The sequence below is a fragment of the Dromaius novaehollandiae genome, chromosome 1, assembly GCF_036370855.1.
Source record: "Dromaius novaehollandiae isolate bDroNov1 chromosome 1, bDroNov1.hap1, whole genome shotgun sequence".
Taxonomy (NCBI): Eukaryota; Metazoa; Chordata; class Aves; order Casuariiformes; family Dromaiidae; genus Dromaius; species Dromaius novaehollandiae.
The window spans coordinates 205,069,662-205,092,683 of NC_088098.1; the positions used below are offsets into that span (position 1 = coordinate 205,069,662).

Sequence of the window (23,022 nt, forward strand, 5' to 3'; positions counted from 1 at the left end):
TCAGCAAATGATACGTTGTGTGACTGAAATATTGTCAGTCTCAGACTTCTAAATGTACTGTATGCAATGTGTGCATCGGGAACAAAACTGTAACGTCAGAAGACCTTTTAAACTGTGCAGTCCATCTGTTGACAGTAGAAAATAGTTTCATAGAGGATGTTTCTGAGTACATTATCTATTCTGGCTTGAGCAGATCCAAATAATTATTCTTACATCATTTCACTGGGAAAACTATGGATCAGTATTCCTGGGTGGATATGCTATCCAAGCTAGGCAGATAAGAGCTAGGCTTAGTCTGAGAGGTGTATATAGCTTCATTAGCAATGCAATGAAGATTACTAATTAGAAATGAAATACCTGAGCTAATAATCCCAGTTTCTAGCTAGAGCTTCCTACCGTGCAATGTAGCTTCCAGGTTCCTGTTGCCTCATATTAAGCCAATGTGGAAAGTGAGAAGAGCAGGCACATGAGTGTTTGCAACTTGCTGTACAGACATACTATAATTTTTCCTCTTGTTTCCCAGACTAAAATTTTCCAGCTCAGTGACGCGCACTGAGAACAAAATGCAGGCAGGCCGCTGCTCCTCACACAAGTCTGCTGCTCGGCACTTCTCCTTGCTACGGCTCTCTTTCTCTGCTCGCTCCACCTGCATGCCATAAAGGTCCCTCAAACGATCTCGCTCCTGGGGAAGAACATCCTTCTACTGTGTGCTGCCAGATCAAGCACACAGCAAACAAGATAAGACAAATAAGCAGCCTTCCTCCCTGCAACCCACTGACACGAGAGAAATGGTAGATAGTTCATATAGATGCCACTATAAACAAACACATCAAAGAGTTGTACCCTCCACCATGCTTAATTCATCTTCCACTAGGCCATATTGCTAATCATCCATAGGCAGGAGAGCAAAATAAATATTAATCCTTTAAAAAATGATGCTATGAAATACCTTTTCTTCTTAGCTCTTCTTTTTTAATTGTAAGGGCATGCCAGCTTGCAGGGTGATGCATACCACAGCTCATAGTAGGCTTGAGCTAACGAATGCCCTGAGCTAGTTATTTTGCGATCTGGGTTTGTGTCATTTGGGTGAGTTAGAAACAGGCTAGAAGAAGCAGCAGCAGCGGCCTGGTAGAGAGGTGAGGCAGGACCAGCCTCCAGCGGGGAAGGACATGTTTGCAGAGGAAGGTGGACTGAGAAGCTGCAGGAGCCAGAGAAACCTGGAAGGCTAAGCGGTAAGAGGGGTGGGAGAGAGGAGAAAATACAACAGCAGCAAAGGTCACGCCAGGCTGTCTAAGCTTTACCAACATATCACATAGCTGGAACAAAAGCGAAAAGAAGCCAGATTGAAATCTACAGTGCTATGCAGTCTCACTTGCTGCAGAAGCATGAATTAAAATGTAACTTTTGCTGTTGTCATAGCCCCCATTTTCAGGACAACTGTAGCTCTCCTGTTTCTTTGCATGCATTCTGCCAGAGTGCTAATATTTAAAGGAATACTGTGTTAGTGCAATGCAATGAGCTGTTCCAGTAAATAGGATTCAACAACCCTGAAATAGTTTTGACAACTTCTTTTTGCTGAAATAGTATGCGTAGGCAGCTCAGTGAAATGAACTTGTTCTGTGCTGCCTCATCAAGTCAAGACTACTGTAATTTTTTCCCCACTTTAAAAGAAAAAAATATTTTAAAATTCTGTGTTATCTAGTTGAATGGGGAACACTTGTCCTGCAGTGGTAAATGTAGCCTTTGAAAGAACGAAAGAATCAACATGATCTCGTATGACATGAATGTAAAGCACTATGGGTCGAAAGAGAGAGAAAGGACACAAAAAGTCACTCTACACGGTGGAAAGCTCTCGCAGTAATGGCAGAATTATGCAAGCTGGTTCCTGACCTTTCATGGTATAATTGTTTTGTTTGGTTGAGATTAATGATTGATTACTGTGAAATTTCATCCTGACTCTGGCTGCTTTGTCATGCTCCTGGCTATGCTGCATCTGAGTGAAGCCTCCCTTGTAAAACATAACTGGAAATGGTTAATAAATTATACATAAGCAAATATTTCTTGTTGTGTTTACTGAAAGCCTGTAGCCTCTGATCATTAGTAACAACCAGAGCAGAAACCAGGCTTACCTGAAAACAAACCCATTTCCTAATCCGAACATTTGCCTCCAGAGATTTAGACTTCTAAACTGTCTAGTTGAAGTGGCTTAATTAGAATATATTTTTGTTGGAATACTATTAAAATAAAATTATTCCTTTAATTTAGTTTGGATTAGACTTCTGAGATTTGGGAGAATAAATTTCTTTTCCATTATTGTTATGAAGTACATAGCTTAAACTGCTCAAGCATAGATGTTATTCTCTAATGTAGTTGCTGGCTTTACCACAGGCTTCCCTTAAAATCTCTCCATCAAAGACCTGTGGGTAGCTCTCAAAACACTGATGCACCTGAGCTTCACAAAGAAATTATATTTTTCCCTAACCTTATTCTTAGAACTGACTTAATATTTGGGATGAGAGATTATTCAGCTGCGGGCAGACACAGGGAGGGGAGAGCTGAGCCCAAATGGCAAAGATGGAAACCAGACACAAAATCAGCAGCTTTGATTAGACTTCATAGTCATTTGGACTAAGTTGGACTAGAACTACTCACCCTATGGTCATTTTTACTACAGTTTGGCAGTTTTAAAATAAACTGTATCATTTCTTCTTAATGCATATTTTCTTAAATGTGATTTCCAATAGCAAATTATGATTTGAATTAGTTTTGGTAACTTTTTAATGAATCTGTGTCAACTCATTAAATTATTCATGCAGCTTTTATTATTTCCAGCAAACGCTGCTCTCATTCTTTGGTTAGATTCAACACAGCTAGGAAAAAGCGGCACCACAGGTAACAGAGAAACTGTCTTCTGTTGATCAGAGATTCTTTTTTCAGAAGCAAAAATATGAATTTCTAGATTATTGAAAAGAAGCTTACTCCTAAACTATTTGCAGCTATGTCAGGGTAAATTCAACTTAATTTCATGTGTGCTGTGGGAAAACTAAGCTGACTCAGAGAGAAAGAGGGTCTTTTTCCCCAGGATAACAAATGCTTCCACATATTCCTTAGGTACAGTTTATCCGTAAACAAAACACCAGTATTGTCCTACTATATTTTGACATGTTTCTGCTATTTCAACGTAGCTTCATTAATGGTACACTGTAATTTGACCAAAATAAATTCTTTCCTCCAATACAGAAGGATAACAAGACAAATTAGCTGAAGCCACTACCTAAAACTTCTTTTGAAATTTTTTTGTTGTATTTGAAATCTAAGGACAATGCAACTTTGAGTAAAAGCTTCTGACTCTTGGGGTGATGTTTCCTTTTCTTTCATTCCTTGTTTTTAATTTATTTTTTAAGTGACTCTTGGTCAGTCGTTAACTCATTGACATTTCTCAACTATCTAATTAAAATGTAGTGCATCTTATAATACTTGCAAATGTGACCTTCATTTGTATATTTTTGCTAGCTAGCATGTTTAATCAAATGTCACTAAGAACGCTAACCCATTTTTTTTCATTGTAACTTTTAATTACATTTTTCTAGTGGAAGTGATCATTCTTTTAAGCTTATAAAGATATGTGCCTTCATTCTGCAAACTTCGGTTGGTAGTACTGCTGTTCCTCAATTTTATAGAAAGCAATATATTTTGTACTGTGTATGCACATGGATTTCCTTTTAGACTACTTGATGACATATAGCTTGGCAATACCCAGAGGGAGGTATACAAGAATATTAAGAAACTCTGCTGGTAAGATATTCATCCAGGGCATTATCTGCATGGAACATATCCTTATGAAAGTTAGGAGTACTCCGGAAACACGTCAAAATGCCAATTAAATTAAGTTTTCCTGACCAAAAAAAACTTTTTATTGCATCTGGTTCCCCTCTGCACATTTCTTACTGTGTGTGGTTTATTTTCCTTGTCAGAACTTTCATTTTAAAGGTGTTATTATATCCTAATTCATAGTCAAAACAAAAGGAAATTCAGCCAAAAATCAAAACAAACCAAAACAAGAAGACCGACACTTTCACTAGGAACCTCATTTTAAACATCTGGAATCTGGGTGTCTATGTTGGAGCTAGTCAGGCTGGGCTCACTTTGCTGTCCTTGAAGAGAAAGAGGAACTTCTGGCATGAGATGTGATGGACATGTCCAGTAAACAGCTACTTCTTGCCACTGACTTCAAAAGGATAATGAGTAGCTGAGATATAAACATCCCAACTTGTTCAGATTAATCTTAGTCCTTTCATCATAAATAGATCAAGGTTCTTTCATGCCTTTTTCCTTCAAAATATCACCCTTCTTCGAGATAGTCAAGATCTCTTGAATTGCTTTCCAAAGTGGCAGTGGGGGATGATTTAGGAACTGGAAGTTCTCAGAGAAAATATGCTGGCAGTCTTGATCAGCTTTCTCACCACAGATTTGATAATATGGGAAAGGAAGAAAAGGATCTCTAGGCAAAATCTTTCCCTTGGATAAAAAACTGATGCCAGGACTCTGTCTAGAAAAGTAAGCCTTCAAACTAAAAACTGTTTTAATGAATTTTTCAATAGTCCAATGTTCAAGGAATATACACAATAATTTAATTTGAAAATCCCAAGCAGTTCCTCACGTTACAGCACTTCAGTTTTCTCTTGGAAAACTGGCTATAGAAAGCAGCATATTTGAGGAGACAGAATACCATGAACAGATCTGAAAAAAAAATTGAGGGGTGTATTTTGTTTTGCTTTAAAGTAACAAATGGAAACTGTTTTGAAGATTGAAAACGTTAACTGAAAGATAGTAAAGAATATTTCCAGGGGCTATTAGCAAACGAATCAGCATCTTTGGAATATTATACCGTTAAAGCTAATTTAAATGTCATGAATTTTTATGAGTATTTTTTTTGAATAATATAAAGATGCTTTTGTAGAGTTAGTCATTGTTTCCGTTCCTACCGAAAAAAACAATTTATTTTCCATCTTGCTTCCATTTCATACTTATGAAATCAGCAAATAGATGATTCAATATATGCCCAATTATTCCCACTTTGCATCCAACATTTAAACATCCACTATTTAAAACAGAACACTTTCAGCTACAGAATGTTTACAGTTACAGTTATGATAATAAACATATTAATATAATCTAATTATAGGAGAACATTTGTACAAAGTAAAGCAATTTAAAACTGAGAAAAGGGCTTTGAGATTATTTTGTGTCATATTTTGCACCAAAACACCTAATATTTTCTCTGTCAAAACATGCTTATATCACATACAGATTACAACTGGGTAGTACATGTTTCTGACTTAGCATAGGCTTCAAATGCAATGATTATATTCACTAAGTGCTTTTTGCAGCTTTTTCAAATTCCTTGAAGTCAAGTCATGAAAAGCCTTTTCAGGTGTAAAAAAAATATAATTTTTTTTGAACAACCCTTCTGATATGTTTATTGCAGGAAAAATTAACTCCAAATAACATCAGCAAAAATTTATAATTCAATCTAGTCAAATATTTATTGCTTATATTTTGTGCACTCTTATTTTTAACATAACAGGTGTGGTTTACACATTAGTGATGTGCGGTATCTTTCTGCCAATTTGTCTAATGAAAAGGAGTTTTAGGCCAGTTTTATCTGAAAAATAACATTAACAGAGGATAGCGTAGACAGATGAGGACATCACTATTCTCATGCCACCCAAGAAACAGGACATACAAATTTGCCTGCAAAATTAAGATATTTTCTTTCTTTAAATGTTGTAAGAAAAATATACTGATCAGATTGTTATAAAAATACCTTCTGAAATAGGTCTTAGTCAAACACCAGAAAAATGATGCACACTATTAACAATAATATGTTATCTTACTATTGACTTCCGTAATGATGCGCTCTAAGAAATGATGGCTTCACATGACCCTACATTTTAACTTTCATATAACATGCCATATGGCTCAAAGGAAAATAACCAAGAAAAACTAATCATAGAGTTATTATCTTCAATTTGAGCATCTGTTTTATTATACATAAGGTGCCACTATTGTGTTTTATTTTTCCAGCAGCATTCAAAAGGTGGAATGAAACATAATTGTTCCATGTCAGCATTGATCCTTTCTTGTTGTAAGCTGAGACTGATGAGAAAAAGTAAAAAGATATTATTCTGAATCTAGTTAGCATTGCATCTAACACTTTTCAAAACTTCTCAGCTCTTGCAAGCTGAATCTGCAACAGCCAGTTTACTGTTTCAACATTTTTCTTCAGGTATCTTAAATTGCACTCAAAACTGACAAAACATTTTGGTGTTTTTCTCCCTCCTTCACTAAGGAACATCTCCAGTTACTAGACTTTACAGTTTGTGATACTGTGGTTGTCATTGTGCAAAATCGTGATTTAACTAAATGGCATAGTATAGAGGAATGACATAAACTCTGGAAAGATGGGTAGCAAGGCATTTACCTTGTATTTCAGATACATGCATTTTTTTCTTATCAGAGATGTTCATTTAGGAGCAGAACATTGCCAAGTAATAGAAAAGCCATACACATTTTTTTCCATACTCTGTCATAACCACTGTCGTTATTTGTTTACTCTTTTAACCGTCTCTTGGTTCCAGGGCTCCATTTTAAGATTTTCTAATGCAAATAGCATGCAAGCCATTGAACTGATCAGTATTTTTGCTATGAGTGGTTTACTGGAGGAAAAACACTTTTATTTCTTTTGTTTTTCTCTCATATGTCCCTATTTATCAGCAGTTGGTTAGATTTTAGCGGGGTCCATCAGCTTACACCTTCCTATCCTAACTTCAATAGAGCTACTACAGAAATCTGGAAGGAATAAGAAAATACCATGACTGAAGTGGATGGACAGATGGATGGAAGAAGTCTCAGTCTCATACATGTAAAAAATACAGTTATAATCTCTGGTGTGGACAGTTCTTTTCAGATCTATTGGCCATGAAGAAAATTAACTTTTATGATATTGAAGAATAATCGCTATGTCTTACCAAAAGTCAGGTATTGTTTAATTCTAGTTAAAGAGTGAATGGTTCCCATGATTTGAATAAAACTACAGTATTATTTGACATAATACATTCACAGAATTACTTTAGCCAAGTTGTGAGGAGAACTTTGAGGGACAGAATCAGTAATAACATGTTTTCTTCTTACTGTTTTAATACCTTTTAGTGCTCTTCTTAGTAATTTCATTTCTGCTTTTCCTTCTCCAGACAGCAAAATAAATAGAAAATATATTTTTAAAAAATGTAATACCATAATGTTAATGTCCTCTAAATACTAAACACTCAGCCTCTTTCTGAAAAATGATTAGGTTCTTCTGCATATCTTGTGATCTTTGGCCTGAAGAAGGAGGAGTGCTACTCCTACTAGGTGCAATTTGTGGGTATATATGAAGAAGTCTCCCCAGACTCCTAACTGGTTTTTGTTTGTCAATTTTTAAATATACTTCATAGTTCAACTTCCTCAGGTACTTGTCATATAATATTTTTCATCTCAAAGGTGACACACATTCTGTAAGAAGAAAGCATGCAGCATTACTAATGAAGATCCATAGTTTGGCCCATCCTGCATGCTTCTAATTGAAATCTTGACTTATTTTTCCTGTGGCTGATGAACATCATAGTGAGCTGTCAATTTTGAATGCAAAGGGAGAATCAAGTACCAAAGGTCAACTATTTCAGCACAAATCAATTAAAACAATTAGACGGATAGAAATCATTACTTCTAACCCTTCCTTCCTACAGCAATATGCATATCAATCTTAGGTGGACACTAATATCAATCCACAGCACCGGAGAAATTTGTGATTGACATTGTTAATATGAAATGCTTAATTAAATTAATAACACCATGAAGATACGAAGCCGTCAAAATCTTAATAATTGATGTACATAAGATACTACCTGCTGATTTTCTTGGAAATGGAAATATGTTTGTTTACAAAACTAGGATTTTTTTTAAGCGATTAGACTGCTACTTGGTCAGAAAAACATAATGGGGGATGTTGCTCACTTTTTGGAAAGGTTTTGAAACACATGTCCTGAACTAACTCAAAAACACCATGTTGTCTCTTGCTGCTAGAACACAAGCTCTGATGACTGCCTTAAAATTCCCAGGTGTTGTTTTCAAAAACCACATTTGTGCTTTGTATGTCCTTCAAACATGGAATTAGCTTCCCATAAGCATCTTTATTGCCAACTTATCATGTTCCCTCAGAACCGTCCTGAAAAGCTTTTTTTTTCTGTGATGTCTGTGCAACGAGGCCAGCTGGCCAGCTGCTGTGAGAATTGCTATTGTTCCAAATTTTCTCCTGCGTTCATCCCACTTTTTGTTTTGTTTGCTCTACGCAGTACACTTGCTAAGGAGAACTCTCTCTTTTTGTTTATTTTTTTACCTGTCTGTATAACAGGTCCCCCTTATCCCTGGACACGGGCTCCCGGCTGCCTGTGAGGAGACCTGGCTGGAGGAAGGAGGGTGAAGGGGGACCCTTGGGCTGCCCCGGTGGCCCTGGAGGCCAGGCAGGCGGCAGGGCAGGCAGCACCCAAGCCTGGACTGCCCACTCCTGGCTCGCTTCTCATAAACAAAAACACGCCTAACTCCTGTCATCTTTACCAGTAAAATACAGATGTGCTACCCAACATCCAAAACATTGCTAAATATGTGCATGACCAAAAATTGTGCTCTTTTAAAAAGAAAAGAGGACACTGTTTCAGGCTCACATCACCAGGCATACCTTCCAACAAGACACATGCACACTTTGCCGTTTACATAGCTACTCTTTCTTCAAATTTATGTGAACTAAAGAAAATGAAATTTAAGAGAAATGGGCTGCTTATTTAAGAAGAACTTATGGAAATCATTTTTAAAAGATTTTAGTTGTTTTTATACATCATAACAGGTGTAAACATCTTTCATCTATGGATGAAAGCATTTGGAACATTTTCCAACAAAATACAGAAGCACCACAAACAATGAAGCTGTAAGAGGCTCTTTGAAGGAATGAAAGGCAGGAAAAAGAGAGAAGGGAGATCTCTCCTGAGAAGAGATCATATATTAATAAGTTTGCAGAATTGGAATTTGATAGGTTTATGTAAACCATCAATTAAGATTAGTTTGGAGAGGTAACAGTTGTACAGTGTATGCCTAGTTTAAGGAACTTTGCAGAATATCCTTTCATTATGAGAGAATGTCCACGTTTTGGAAGCTGTACAAGTAAATGGAGATCAAATGAACTCTTAATTTCATAATTAAAATCATAAAATAATTAACTTTCTTTTCTTTTTGAGAAGGTTCAACTTTACATTGACGTAGAAAGTTGTGGATAAACTTTTGATTATTGCATAGCTATTTGTGATTCATGGCTAATATAAAGCTTTCATTAAATTGCACAGTGAATTAAATTTACGTAGGATGATGCAAATTTTTGTTATTCTTGTCATACAAGTTCTTATGTATTATTCCAGTTATGTGTGTTCATGTGTGCAGTGAAAGTAGGCAGTCTTTAATTCCCTTTAAAATATCTATATCCTGGTTTAAAGCATTTATTTATTTTCTAGGTAGCTAATGTATTCTTCCCTACCCTTGGGCTCTTCTCTAGTTCTCTGTGGTTTGCTCTAGCATTCGCTAAATATTTTACAGCGCACTCTCCACCTCGGCTCGCGTCTCTGAGACCTTTCTGTGGCTTAGCCTTCCCTTAGGAATCCTACAAATTAATCACTGGATATATTGTCAGTGCACTGAATAGCTGTAAACAGCAACTGCTAACAATTAAACAAACCACCGAGAGTGAAATTCGCTCTAGTGCTCTGTACAAATACACTGGTGAAACATATCTTAAGCTTTTCTGAGTACTTAAAGTGGCATATAGGTTGAGGACTGCTTCTCTACACAGACTGTTAAGAGGATAAAGGATTTTACCTTGCTTCTGAAGTGTTTTCAGAAATAATAAAACTGAAATTAAAAAGAAAAAAAAAAGACTTGCTGTTTTGGACATTATTTCACTGGCTTTCTGCAGGGAAGCAACAGTTCCATGAAAAGCCAAAATTTGTTTCTTGTCTTCTCTGTCTGTAAATCTGAACTGAGGCTGGCTGAGATGTACAACCGGGGACGAATGCGCAAATCTCCCAAAGCATTCAGAATTCATCCAGTCTTTGCAGTGAAATAAGTCAAGCTACACTGTGCAGGGATATGTACCTCTATGGAGCACCTACTTAATCCATAGCACAAATTCATCTGCACACTATTTCCCTAGGCTGGAAACAGCTTTGTTTTGGTAAAATCCTAATATATTCCATGGTCTCCTCAGGTAATCCTTAATTCCTCTCCTTTGTGTTCATACTGGTTGTTCCTAACCAGAGGCCCTGGTGCCTCCTTGTGCGCATTTCCAACTTTAAGCTTTTTTTCTTTTTTTTTTTTTCATGTTGGAGAGCCCAGCACACACAATGAAGCATCTGGAAATGGAAAGGAAAGCCATCAAAAAGATGTGGCCATCAAGACAGACTAGGAGCTGCTTGAAGGACACAGACTTCGCTGCTCATGAAGTCCTTTAGAATGGAAAGAACTGTGGCTATACAGTCCTCAACAAAATGCAAGCTATTTAAAGATAATAATAGATGTACTAACAAAATTCATGAATACAAGTGCTTTGTCAGCCAGACAAAGCAGAAGGGGCTGTTTAAAAAGGAGCTACCTAGTGGTTTGCTAAACTTTGGAAACATGATGATTTTAATTTTCAAGTTCAGCAATAGATTTCATGGATTCTAGGTAAAAAAAATCAAATGGTCAAAGCTTATCTTGCCTAGAGCTTTGGCAAACTGGTTGCAAATAGTGCTACCATCAAAAACTTGTAAAAACTGCATTCTGAAAAGATTTAACTTTGGCAAAATGATGCCATAGAAAGGTTAACAAGAAAAAAACCTTTAAGTTATGACAAGATGAAATATTGTAGCAATATTTGTGGTTCTGTTTGCATGCAGAGAGATAACTTTGGAAGTTTGATTAATTACTGTAGGTAAGAGGGAGCATAAAATTGACTATAAATGCAAAATAATGCTTTAAAATATTTGATAAGACTTTTAAAGGAATATAGATGCCCAGGATTAAGTCCCATTTTCAGAAGTGATTTAAGTGCACAGAATTTCTAGAGAGGTAATGACAGAGGTTAAAGGGAAGCTGAATCTAGTGGGTTTGAGACCCAGAGGAGTTTTCCTTCCCAGTCCACCAAAGCCAGGCAGCTGCAGTCACTTGACCCCAGGTCCAGGCACTAGCGAGGCTAAGCATGTACACCCAGTACACCCCCCCTCCCCGTGTCTCAGCAAGATGTACAATCTCCCATATAGCTGAGTGTCTCCAATACCTGGCTCACATCAGTTATCTGATATCAGTTATCTGGTTTATCAGTTTAATATCCTGATTATCAGCTATCAGTTTTCCTTACATTCCATATGTCCTTACAATTCATATTAGTGCTCTTCCCTAGAAGGAGAAGAAGAGTAATAGTCCAACCAAAGTTTTCTGATTTTTTATTAGGATGGTTTTCTCTTCTTCCTTCACTATAGTGGAGCCTATGGAGACTAGCCTTTGGAAATATTACCTTTATTTTCAGTGAAAATCAATCACTTTTAGAAGTTGGACTTAGATCAACCTGAGGTTATTGATAATCATTTTATGTTTTCAATAACCTTCAGAAAACTGAAGGATCCTTTTATAGGTATCAAAGATGTCAATTACATATAGGTGCTATATGTGTTTATGCTCACTGACTATTATTAATATTTAAAGTATATAGTAGGGCAGCATGAAGAGGTTAGCCTCTAGGCACACTGGAAAAGGTATTGTATAGATCTAGGGTAAATAAGCATAACAGTTAACAGACTAGAAGGTAAATGCAGTAAGTAAGTAACACAAAAAAGTTGGCAGACTATAACTGCTCTGCATACTTTACAGTCAACTAAAAGATCTCATCATACTTATAGACCTCATAATTTTATCCTCCAAGGTGTCTGAAGGAGTGTGGAGGTCTGAAGTCTCAAATACAGGCTCAAAAACAAAATGATTCAACCGGTTTCCAATGAATACCATAATATAGTCCAACAAAGTGGCCCTCTTAAAGCTTTTCATCTAGTAGCTGGCAGCAACATGCCTTTGTGGAAACTAGTCAAAGATTTATTACAGTCCCAAAGAAATTATCCTGAGTACATTGCCCAGTCTTTTCATAATGTGATAGGGAAGAAGAGGATCTATTAGGAATTAACAAGAAGAAATACATGATGTGATAATTATCAAGCTAGAACCAAAGCACGTTTTCTTATTACTAACAGCAACAACAAATCTAAAGAGAAAATTATACCAGCAAGTAACACTATTATAAATTTGCATGCATGATTCTAATAAAACGCATAAATGCATTAGAGATACCTATGTGGGAAACAAATCATCTGTAAGCATTGGCACTGAAACAGGTGTAATGGGATTACTGTTGGAACCAGCACTGAAACACCATGATAGACAAAACTTAGTCCCCATATGTACATCAAGTGAATAAGCAATAAAAATGTAAAATACAGCTGAGACAACTCAGCACAGTTGATTTTAGAAGTCACCACAAAGGACTTTTTCTGAGGCAATCAGAAATGTCTATTACATTTCTAAGTAGCATTAGTTTGCTATGCACTTAGAGGAGTACAGATGGGCAGCAATAAGAAAAACATTATCCGGTCTTGAATTGTTTTGGGTTTATTGCTGATATCCTTTCTAAAACTTAGTTCCCTCTTTATAGATATGGAATATAGCAGGAATTTTTAAGTAAGGAAGATTTTGAGGTCAATCAAGGCTGTCTAAAATGTAAGTAAGTCCCTTTCCAGCAGAATTTATAATAGTTCTCTTTGTTACAATGTAATTTAGTAATGTCATGTAAGTAAATTTTTAAGTATGAATAACACAGAACAGGAAGATTTATTCTAAGTCATCTAGTAGATATACAGAGCTTTACAGTAAACATACTTAGTGTGACTGTTTTGAAGCCAGAGGCTATAGTTTTCATTTCAAAAACCTTTCTATAAAGAAAAGATATGGAATCAATAAGCCCTGTCATTTCAAGGGAATTTGCATTCTGTGGGTTTTGTGTTCCCATCCATGTCTTTGCATGATGACAATGAACGTCAGTCACGATAACAGAGAAAATACCTTTGTTTACCTGAAACTTCCTTTACTTTGAAATTACAATAAAGTCCACAGAACAGTTATTCTAAAACATTTCAGCCACAGTGCAGCATGGGGTCAGAACAAGAAGGGTAGCCTTTTGGGATAGTCCTCCATGGCTTCCAGAGTCACATCATTTCTACATTATACATAATGTAAAATAGCTTGAGGGAAAAATGCAACAGTGTCTACTAATGAAGCATAAGGGAAATTCTACTTTGCAACAACACACCAAAATATTTGTATGCCAGTCCCCATCTCTATTTGTCTCCAAAGCGGGCTGGATTTGGGAATCTCATTAGTCAATAAAGTCGATTTCATGCAATTTTATTCTCTTTGTCTTCAGACTGGGATCCACAGATCTGTCATACTGGAGTCTCCACATTACTGTACACACAGCAACCTGACATGTTTGCTTCTTAATTTTAGCTAGAAAACCCTGTGTTTCTACTGCACACTTCTTGTGTGCATGATGAAGGTCATGCAGTTAATTGTGTAAGGCGTATGGAGACTTTCCAGGATACTTTCAAAACACTCATTTCACTCTTGCCTGAAGGATTTTTTTTTGTTTTGTTTTTTGACAGTTATTATTTTAATATTTGATTCTTAAACTCTAATTTGAGCTGCTGGACTTCGTCTCCTGCAGAGAAAGACCCAACTTTGTGGCTATGTCTATGCAAAAGCACATCTGGAGGGATTAGTGTACATTTCTGACCTCATCTCTTTTATATCAGTTTCATGTCTCTTCCATATATTCATATACGGAAGCAGAGCCAAGCTCTGAGGATTATCTGCCCTGTAGCCTTCCATGAGGATGAACAAGAGAAGGCATTGTTATTTTATTATTCATGTATTTACATTTTGAAGTTTTACTTGTATAATCATCCTCCAGAGGACTGAACTTAGTCTGAAAAATAGCTCTAAAAATATTATGGAACATGTGGCCATCTCATTGTTCTCAAGGCTGAACTTTTTTTTGTCTCTCTTCCAAACTAGCATCAACAGACTCTCTTGAAGGAAGAGGGGGCTTCTCAAAAGCTCTCATCCTTGTTTCTGTATGGGATCTATGTGGATCAGATGTTTCTATGCTGATGCTTTTGGCTGTCAGTATGGAATAGAAATTGAGTTTCTGAAATTTATAACAAATGACAGCAGGGAAAGGCTGTTTCTTTTGAAAACCTTGTGAGAGGAACTGATGCTGGATTTCTCCATTCTCCATTCTTTGTCTTCTCTCAGTGAGTGTCAATATCACTATTGCTTGGTGACACACAACTTAGTAGTCAGAAATACATCTGGTGTTGTGGGCAGCGGAACTGATGAGGCTCATCCATTTCCTGTGCTGCTTAATGAGATTTACATTCACCCAACTTTTGAATTCTCCATCACTTCTTCAAAGGAAAAAAAGGAAAGTCTCTCTAAAACTGGAAGTTGTTCCTGACTCTTCCTGAGCTGTGCAGTCTGAAATTCCCCTTGTTAAAATGGGAGAGGCTTCCTTTTATGGGTGCACATTGTTAGCCAGTGGAACCAAGTTTGAAGGAAATCCTCTGCAGAAAGTGGAATTTCAAAACTGCAATATTACTTTCTTTCCCCGACTCCCACGTAAAACCCCCATAGATGACTGGGACTGAACAACTTTTGCTCTAGGAAAAAAAAAGAGAGTAAGTAAACACAGGAGAGAATCTGTCAAATTCCAGGTTATGGAAGACATATATTTAAGAGGAAAATGAGAGAGAGTCGGTTGTGTCTCTTCCCCCTGTTCGTTGTGATCATTTTATTCTTGGCAGTGGAGTAGAGCAGACGAGAAGATTCCAGGTGCACAGAGTAACAGAAAGCCTCTTACAGGGAAACTGGAAGAAGTTCAAAGAATTACAGTAAATCACTGGTAATAAAAATAAGGATTAAAATCTGTCTGGTTCCATTTGTAATTTTGCTATCACTGGTAACAACAGAAACAGCACAATACATAGTCAGATGTATAATATTCCTGAAGCTAGTATAGGATAATATAGACAACACTGAAATAAAAATAAAAATGAGATGAAGATTTCTAAAATGGATCAAAACTCTGTGCCTGAGGGTACTTGGCAAAAACACTTGTTTTTTGCAGAATCAGAACCTCACATTATGTTATTGATGAGCACTCACTAACCCAGCAAAAACAAATATCAGCTGCTCCTAGCGCTTTAACCTCTAAAGACAGATCATGGTTCAGACTAGAAAAATAGCAGCAACTCTCTTGTGCTCATTTAAAACCTGGCTTGACCTTTGAGTGAAAACTTTGTTCTGGGAGAGTTTGCAAAATTTTGAAATCTGAATAACTTGTCACCGCTGGTGACAACACTGAAATTTACCTGGGGGCTGTGTAAATGTTCAAAGGTCTCCAAACAGAAACCTCAGAACACAAATAGTTCTCTGCCTGTTTAGAAGACAACACCAATTCTTTAGTGTAGTGATTGCAGAGGAAAAGAAAGGTCTCTTATACACTCTGCTATGTTTGTGGTGCGCTTTTCTAACACTTTTTTAGGCCGTTCTCTCTCCAAAGATTTGTGCACCAGGTTGTTTACACAGGCTCATGGAGATGACTGCGATTGAGGCCACCATGGCTACGGAGTTGACTGAAAACACAAACGGCTGCGGTGGACCTGTACCATCTCTGTGAGCTCAGTTCTGTAGAACCTGCGGTATAAAACTCTGCTCCTCTCTTCACTCCTTCTGCCCAGGTAACCCCTTCCTCCACACTTAACCATGAAGAGAAGAAAAAGAATATATAGTCACAGAGGACCGCACCGATCTCACACAAAAACTGACGTCCTGGATGACACACAGGAAGTTTACAGAAAGTCATTCCTTTTTTGACAGAAGTTATTTGAAGGCATTGTTAACTGCTCTGAAATAACAATCTGTTGGGCTCAATAGTACTAGTTTACAGCTCCTAAAGCTTGGAAGGCGTATGTGAAAAGCAGAAAGCTTAAAAGGACAGTGTAACTAAAAAGCCTTCCAGTGCTCATGAACATTTTATTTTACTTTCATTTTTTCATGGCCTTTTTGCATGGAAAAAGAGGGGGGGCGGACTATGTTTAGATGAAATCTGAGATTATCTTTTACAATTATGTTGTAGATCTTCATTTCTGTGGGTAGTAATCCAAATTTCTTTACGCTTTATTAAGTTTTGTGTTTTTCAGTAGTAATAAGTTCTTGAAGAGTAACAGCCCAGTAAATCACATGATTTTTCATTTCCTCTGTATTGTTTCTGCAAGTCAGTTTTTGGATGCTACAAAGAGAACGTTAAAAACTTGCAGTGGCAATGAAGATTCAAGCTTGAAAAGATATAAAAAAATAGTTTGAAGAAAATAAATCTTAAAACTTTCAGAGTATGAATTGCAGGAGGTAGAGCTGTCATCATGTAAAGAGCTGTTCATAAAACACTGAGGTCAACTTGTTATGTAGAGAATATTTCTAGGAAAGGATATTTCAGATTCCATCTACAAGATAAAAGATTCTTTTTTGCACCAAAGGACTCGGCTTTCCCCTAAAAGTTAGCCTGTTATTCCTGTTTTTTTTTCACTTTAAAATATTGTTGTATCAGAAAATATCTACTTATCAAAGTGAAAAAATGCAAGATATATCTATCTGGATGAATATTACAACTTCTTAGATACTGATATAATCAGAGAGAAAAAAGCATCCTAGAATACCTACAAGTTTAGCTGTAGGTGGCTTTCACATAGCACATGGGAGGTCTATGTGCATGCCCCTGTTATTTTGAATTCTCAGATGAATATTTACTAAGCATAAGAGAAACACTGATTCTATAAAGCAGCAGTGAGAGCACTCCCTTGAGCCGTAAAAGACACTGGATCAAGGCCCTGCTCCAGTTCGTATTTCGTTACTTAGACAGGTGGAAAAGCTGACTGAAACAGCAAGAACGCCGGGAATTCGCTTGTAAACTACCCCGGTGGTAGGAGAACACATCAGGAATTGGTTAGACAAGGTATCGCACTCTGGAAAAGCATGGACTGAATCTGAGTTACACATCCTAGATAAGCATTTTAACCACTAAATTATTGAATATTATCAGGGTGGGTGGATTTCTCACTTGTTTTTGGTTTTGTTCTTATACAAATTTTCATAAGCACAGTCAGGTATGAGTGTCCTTATCCTAAAACGTCCAAGTTGTAAATTCTGTTTGTTCTAAAATGAATACCTCTGAAGGGATTTGTTCCACTCTATTTAGGTATCTGATTTAGGCTTAAACTAATCATATCTCAAGTGACTAACTTAGATGTTAACACAAAAACCCTGCGGCATGTCAGGGTATCAAATTCATATCCACTGATCAACCAACCTAGTGTTGGAGAACAGACTACTGCCTTGTGGGACGGATGTGTTAGTCCTGACAAGCAGGAACCTCTGAACTGCTTAAGACCCTTCTGGCTACAGGACTTTCTTCCTGCCTGCAGCCCATCTAATAGGCTGCCAGGTTGTGCCACCGGTCTGGAGGGCTGGTTCACGACAGTGAGGTCCTGCCTGGCATGGACTGAGAAGACGCTCTTCAGAGCAGAAAAGGAATCTCCACGCTAGGCAACCACCAAGGACAAGAAATTTTTTTTCAGCCATAAGGATGAGCTGAAGGCATTTGAAATACGCTGTCTTAAGGAATTGTTTGAAAAAATTGATTGGGTATTAAAGATACTTTATTTAAGCAGCAGAGACAAATGAAAAATAACTTAAAGAAACAGATCTTGGTCTTGGATGAAAAATACTACTGACTAATTATAGATATGTGAATTTTGATTATATACACATCTATGAATACATGCATATATGTATTTCTGTGGGATAATGACAGTGTAAGAGAATGTTACAATAGGAATAATAGCATCTAACTGCTAAATAAATATAACCACGAAACCATCCTTTTCCAGTCCTGTAGAAAGTGCAAAAAATATACAATTTTTGATTTTTTTTTTTACTTTTTTCATAGTGGGGTTCACCCCACTATGTAAGACAGCATTTTGATCAATGTCTCAGCTACTGCATATTTCCCAGTTAAAGACATCTTATTATGCAGTGTGTATGTATAACGTTATTTTCACTTCACAGTTGCACTTGAGTCTTTAATGGTTTTGAATGTGTTTTAAAGTGACCAATACTTAAGACTGACTTTTAAAAATAAATAAATAAGTAAAATAGATAGCATGTTTATATATTTTTTATTACCAGATTTTTATAGCTCTTGGGGGGGAAAAAAAAAAGCGACTGATATACTTCTCATAGCTTACAAAATCAGAACCAGAGGCACCTTATGACTCATTCACTTCCACAGTATAAACCCAAATCAAATAGCACTGCAGTTATTACAGGCTATTATAACTGTCATAAGTGGAGAAACTACACAGAAAAGGTTTTCTGAGAGATTTATTGCATAGCAGCCCTGTTTCACCAATGCAATTATGGGAGCTTGATGTCACACACAGAATTAATAGAAACTACTTTTCTTTTCTTGGATACTTAACAGTTTGAGTTTTTAATGTGTCTGCAAGTCTGTCATTTGTGTGATAAAATATTAGATGCCACGATACTTTCGAAACAATTAAATACATATATCTTTTCCAAATGGATTTTGATTCAATATGAAAGAAATTGACCTTTCACTAGCGAGCAGTAATCCCAATGTGTAAACTGAAAATAGGCGCTACAATTATAAGGGCAAGTTAGAGAGTGTTTGCTAATGCAAAATCCCTCTTAAAGTCAATGAAATGGAACCTAGTCGTCCCTGAACAAGTTATAGCTTTTCCTAGGTGGGTCCGTGTGTTTTGCAGAGGAACGGCAGCCTTCGCTCAGCTTAGTTCCTCATGCTCTTGTGGCATCTCTGTGTCTGTTGCGGGGATCTTCCAGCCACACAGTTCTTCTCTTAGTCCTAGGCAAGATATTGGAAAACGGCATAAAATTCTGCGCCACTAAGGATCCTCATACGCTGAGATGGCCTTTCTAACACCAGCTGAGTTAGTCTTGCAGTAAATTTCTGCTCTTCATCCTAACTAGACGCTCCAGAGCTGGTCTAGAATAGCATTTAGAAATATACTTAATTTTAAAGAAAGGTTCACATTTAAAGTTGAAGTTAACACACAGGAATTTTTGGACTAAGGCCAGAATGCTCAATATTTTATAGGTACAAACATAAGGCACTATACTACACAATAAATTTATCATGGGCTGAACTTTCTAACAATATAAATGCATGGTGATCCAATGAAATCTACGGCATTTATTTACACCAGGGGAAAATGTGTTTGCTCTAGCTTTTCTGGCTTTCAGCTATTTCATTTAGCAAACTTTTTGTGTATTTTAGCAGTATTGGAATTAGTAATTTACATTAAAAAAACTACAATCCAAACTTAGCTCCAGCCTAGACCACACACTCCAGTCTGCCAATATAAACACTTAATGAGGAAAATTTACTGAAATGCCAGTAAAAACTTAACATATTATATTTTCCTCTCTCACAGAAGATCAGTTGAACTTCTTGGGAAAATTAATGTCTATTTATAAAAAGTAGACAGTAAGGAAAACAAATGGAAGAGTAAACAGAAAATGAGTTGACCATTCAGACTCCAGTGGTTTAGTTGTAAATACATTATTCTTTGGTAACCATAGTAAAAACTACAGTGCTAACACCCAGAGACAGAAAACACATCGCAGATCTAGATTAATCAAGAAAGTAGATCTTCTGGAAGTATGGTAGTGCTGTGTATAAAAATGTGTCTTTAATTACTTCTGGTAAGTTTTACACACAAGTTTTGTGTTTGCAACCATCAGGTTGCTGAGGAGCACTGATAATACTGCCTGCTAACGAGTGACTTGTGAAAGATATTCGTGACTGATTCCATCCTCCCCATTTTGATACTAATAATGAGGATTATGGCTATAAATGAGATTTTTAAAGGCTGGTAGAACACAGCACACTAGTGCTATTTATGCTTTTGTGAGCTCCTCCCATACATAATCAAAATGCCTGCATATTATTTAAAATAGTAGATATTTTATAAATGTTCAGGCCAGGGGAAATATTAATCATTAGATGCCCTAACTTTCTATATCACTTTCACCAAAGATACTCATTGAACCTGCCTACCTGAACATCGTATAGAGGAAATCCAAGGCATACTCAAAAGTTTGCATTGTTTTCATCTCACTGTTCAATGTTTAAGTAGTTCTTTAGCTGCAGCTCCCAACAAGTAATGCTCATTATGAATATATCAAGTAAATTATAGTGGCCATCTACTATTGGAGAATGTTCCCATATATAACTGTGTACAGAAAATAAGCAATTTTTACACTTTATTATAGAAAAATATTTTCCTACTATTCTCAGAAAAGAACGCTATGCAAACAGTAAGTTTTTTATCCGCATTTTCTTTGATAACACAAAACACCTAGAAAGATTTTGTTTATGCTTACATTTCAAAAACATTTTAAATTGAAAAAACATTGGTAGAATGTATTATGTACTAATTTAAACCTATGGTATGGGATTATATAACTGTGATAGATCAGGACAGATCTCCTGAGATCCCTTTCAACCTAGGCTTTTTTATGACTCTATGATTGTGTCCAAAACAGAAAGGTCCATTTAACAATAATTTATTCTCCACCAAGAGCCATAATTGGTGGAATTAGGATTGTTGAAAGTGATGTTTATTTGAGATTATCCACTCTGTGAACATGAGTTCCTGAGCTGGGTGCTGAAGGCTAATGGGGGTGGAGGAAGAGGAAGAGTAAGATGTGAAAAATGAGCCAGAGAACTCTTAGAAAGAGTATGATGTAGCTGCTGCCTTACTGAAGACAATAAAATAATAATGGTCTGAATAAGATGCTGAAATAGGAAGATTGTTTAGTTGTTTTTTAAAATATATATTCATATTCATTTGATTCAACCAGGGTGTCAGAATGCCTTTATAGTGTTCTTGGAGTAAGCGCAAGTCATTCTTATGTATGGTGATAGCATTAGCTGAAGACGGGGCAGCGTTAACTGAAGACAGTACCGGGGGAAAGAACCTCAAGGACTGGGAAATTTTGCAAACTTTGCCTTTGGCTAAGCGCTAAAAGAAGGTGCGTCTGCATTTTGTTCTAAAGAATATGTTGCATGTAGATGGGCAAAAATCAACAGCAGGGAATGGTGTTCCTAGAGAGACTGCTGAGAGGCAAATTAGAACAAGAAAAACATGTATTTCCCTTGCCTCTGTCGTCCCCTTAGCTTTCCTTCTGCACCTCTTGTGATTGACTGGCCTAATGATCACTCAGATTCACTGGTGCAGGTAATCCCCAGATGCCCCTAGCAAGGCCTGAACTCTGCTGATCTACACACTTTTTCTTTTTTTTTACATGGCCCTGCTTATTTATGTAGAAACTTCACGACTGTCATGGACATTAAATTTTCACAATGCAAGATTAATGAAAAATCAAGCAGCAGGTAAGAATAATCACAGAGTCAACTACTATTAGAAAAACATAGAAGCCTCAGTTCTTTCAACCTTTTTTTTTCAGAGGAAGGGTCTCACACGCACCCGTGCGCACACACAGACACAGACACAGACAAACACACACACTTCTCTCACACAGAGCTAAACCAGCCACTACCAACAAATCCATTTGTTCTTGGGGCTGGAAAGACTTTTACTGTTCTTTTTAATTTTGGCTATTTCCTAAGTGCCAGTATAATGTAGATACTGGAAGTTTGCAAAAGGACCTAGAATACTACAAATAACTTGTCTGATGGGTTCTGATATAAAAACATGAGCCTGTGTCGCTGTCTTAGAATTCCTGCGTATGTGATGATTCCTATTTTTTTCTGGATGCAAAATGACACACTGCCATCAGCGTATGTAGCCTGATCTCTCTGAAGAGAGAAAATAAGACTTGTAGCAATAATGGCTCTTGTGTTGATTCACTACTGTGATATAAACTAAGCAAAAGCCAAAAGCAGTGAATCAGGCTGAACGTTATTTCATCTGAACCAGGTTTTCTATCTGCACTGTAATGTAAATTTATGTATCATAATTCTTCCTGAAGGAGGACAAGAACAAGGGAGGATAACTCCAGCTCTGTTCTGGGTGCCAGCTCACGATGTGGAAGAGTTGTCTATCAGTGGGTTTATGTAATGTGTTATTTTTAGGTCATGACTGAGGTGGTCTGTCTCCATGTTAGAAATTATTTCTCTTTTATAAAGTATCCTTCATATCTGTATATATAGATACACATTCTATAACATTTCTGACAAATGCAATGAAAAATCATTTTTTAAAAATGCTGAACAGAGATTGTCTCTGCAGCGGAATGTGGCTACAATCAAACAGCACAAACCAGGACTAATGTCAAAATGTTAGGTCAGGAAGCAACAGAGTCTTATATATTGCAAACACTGCACAGAGATGGGCAATCTTCCAGAAGAAGGCTTTTCATCTCCAAAAGAAAATTTCTTGTGGTAAATTTGACAAAAGGCTGGCATTTTAGAGAAAAAGCTTTCCATGAAAAAAATAATCTGTGTTAGCTATTTTCAGAACACTGGATTATGCCAAAAAGAATATTTTGGCTAGACAAGCAACGAAAGATATATGAAAGTGTAAAATATGAACAAATGTTGTTTTAAAACTATTACAAGCCTCTATCACATAGTAGTCAGGTATTTACTATGAATCAGTGTGTTCATTGATAATTTATAATTGACCAGCAGTTATTTTAAAAAGAAAAATAAATCTGCCTAGGATTCTGTCAAGAGAA

At 36.7% G+C, this 23,022-nt stretch overlaps 1 protein-coding gene across 3 annotated transcripts in view; it reads right to left on the reverse strand.

Moving 5' to 3' along the window:
- CNTN5 (contactin 5) overlaps window positions 1-23,022 on the reverse strand; it is a 656,184-nt gene that overhangs the window by 267,118 nt on the left and 366,044 nt on the right. The gene's annotated exons all lie outside the window — the stretch shown is intronic.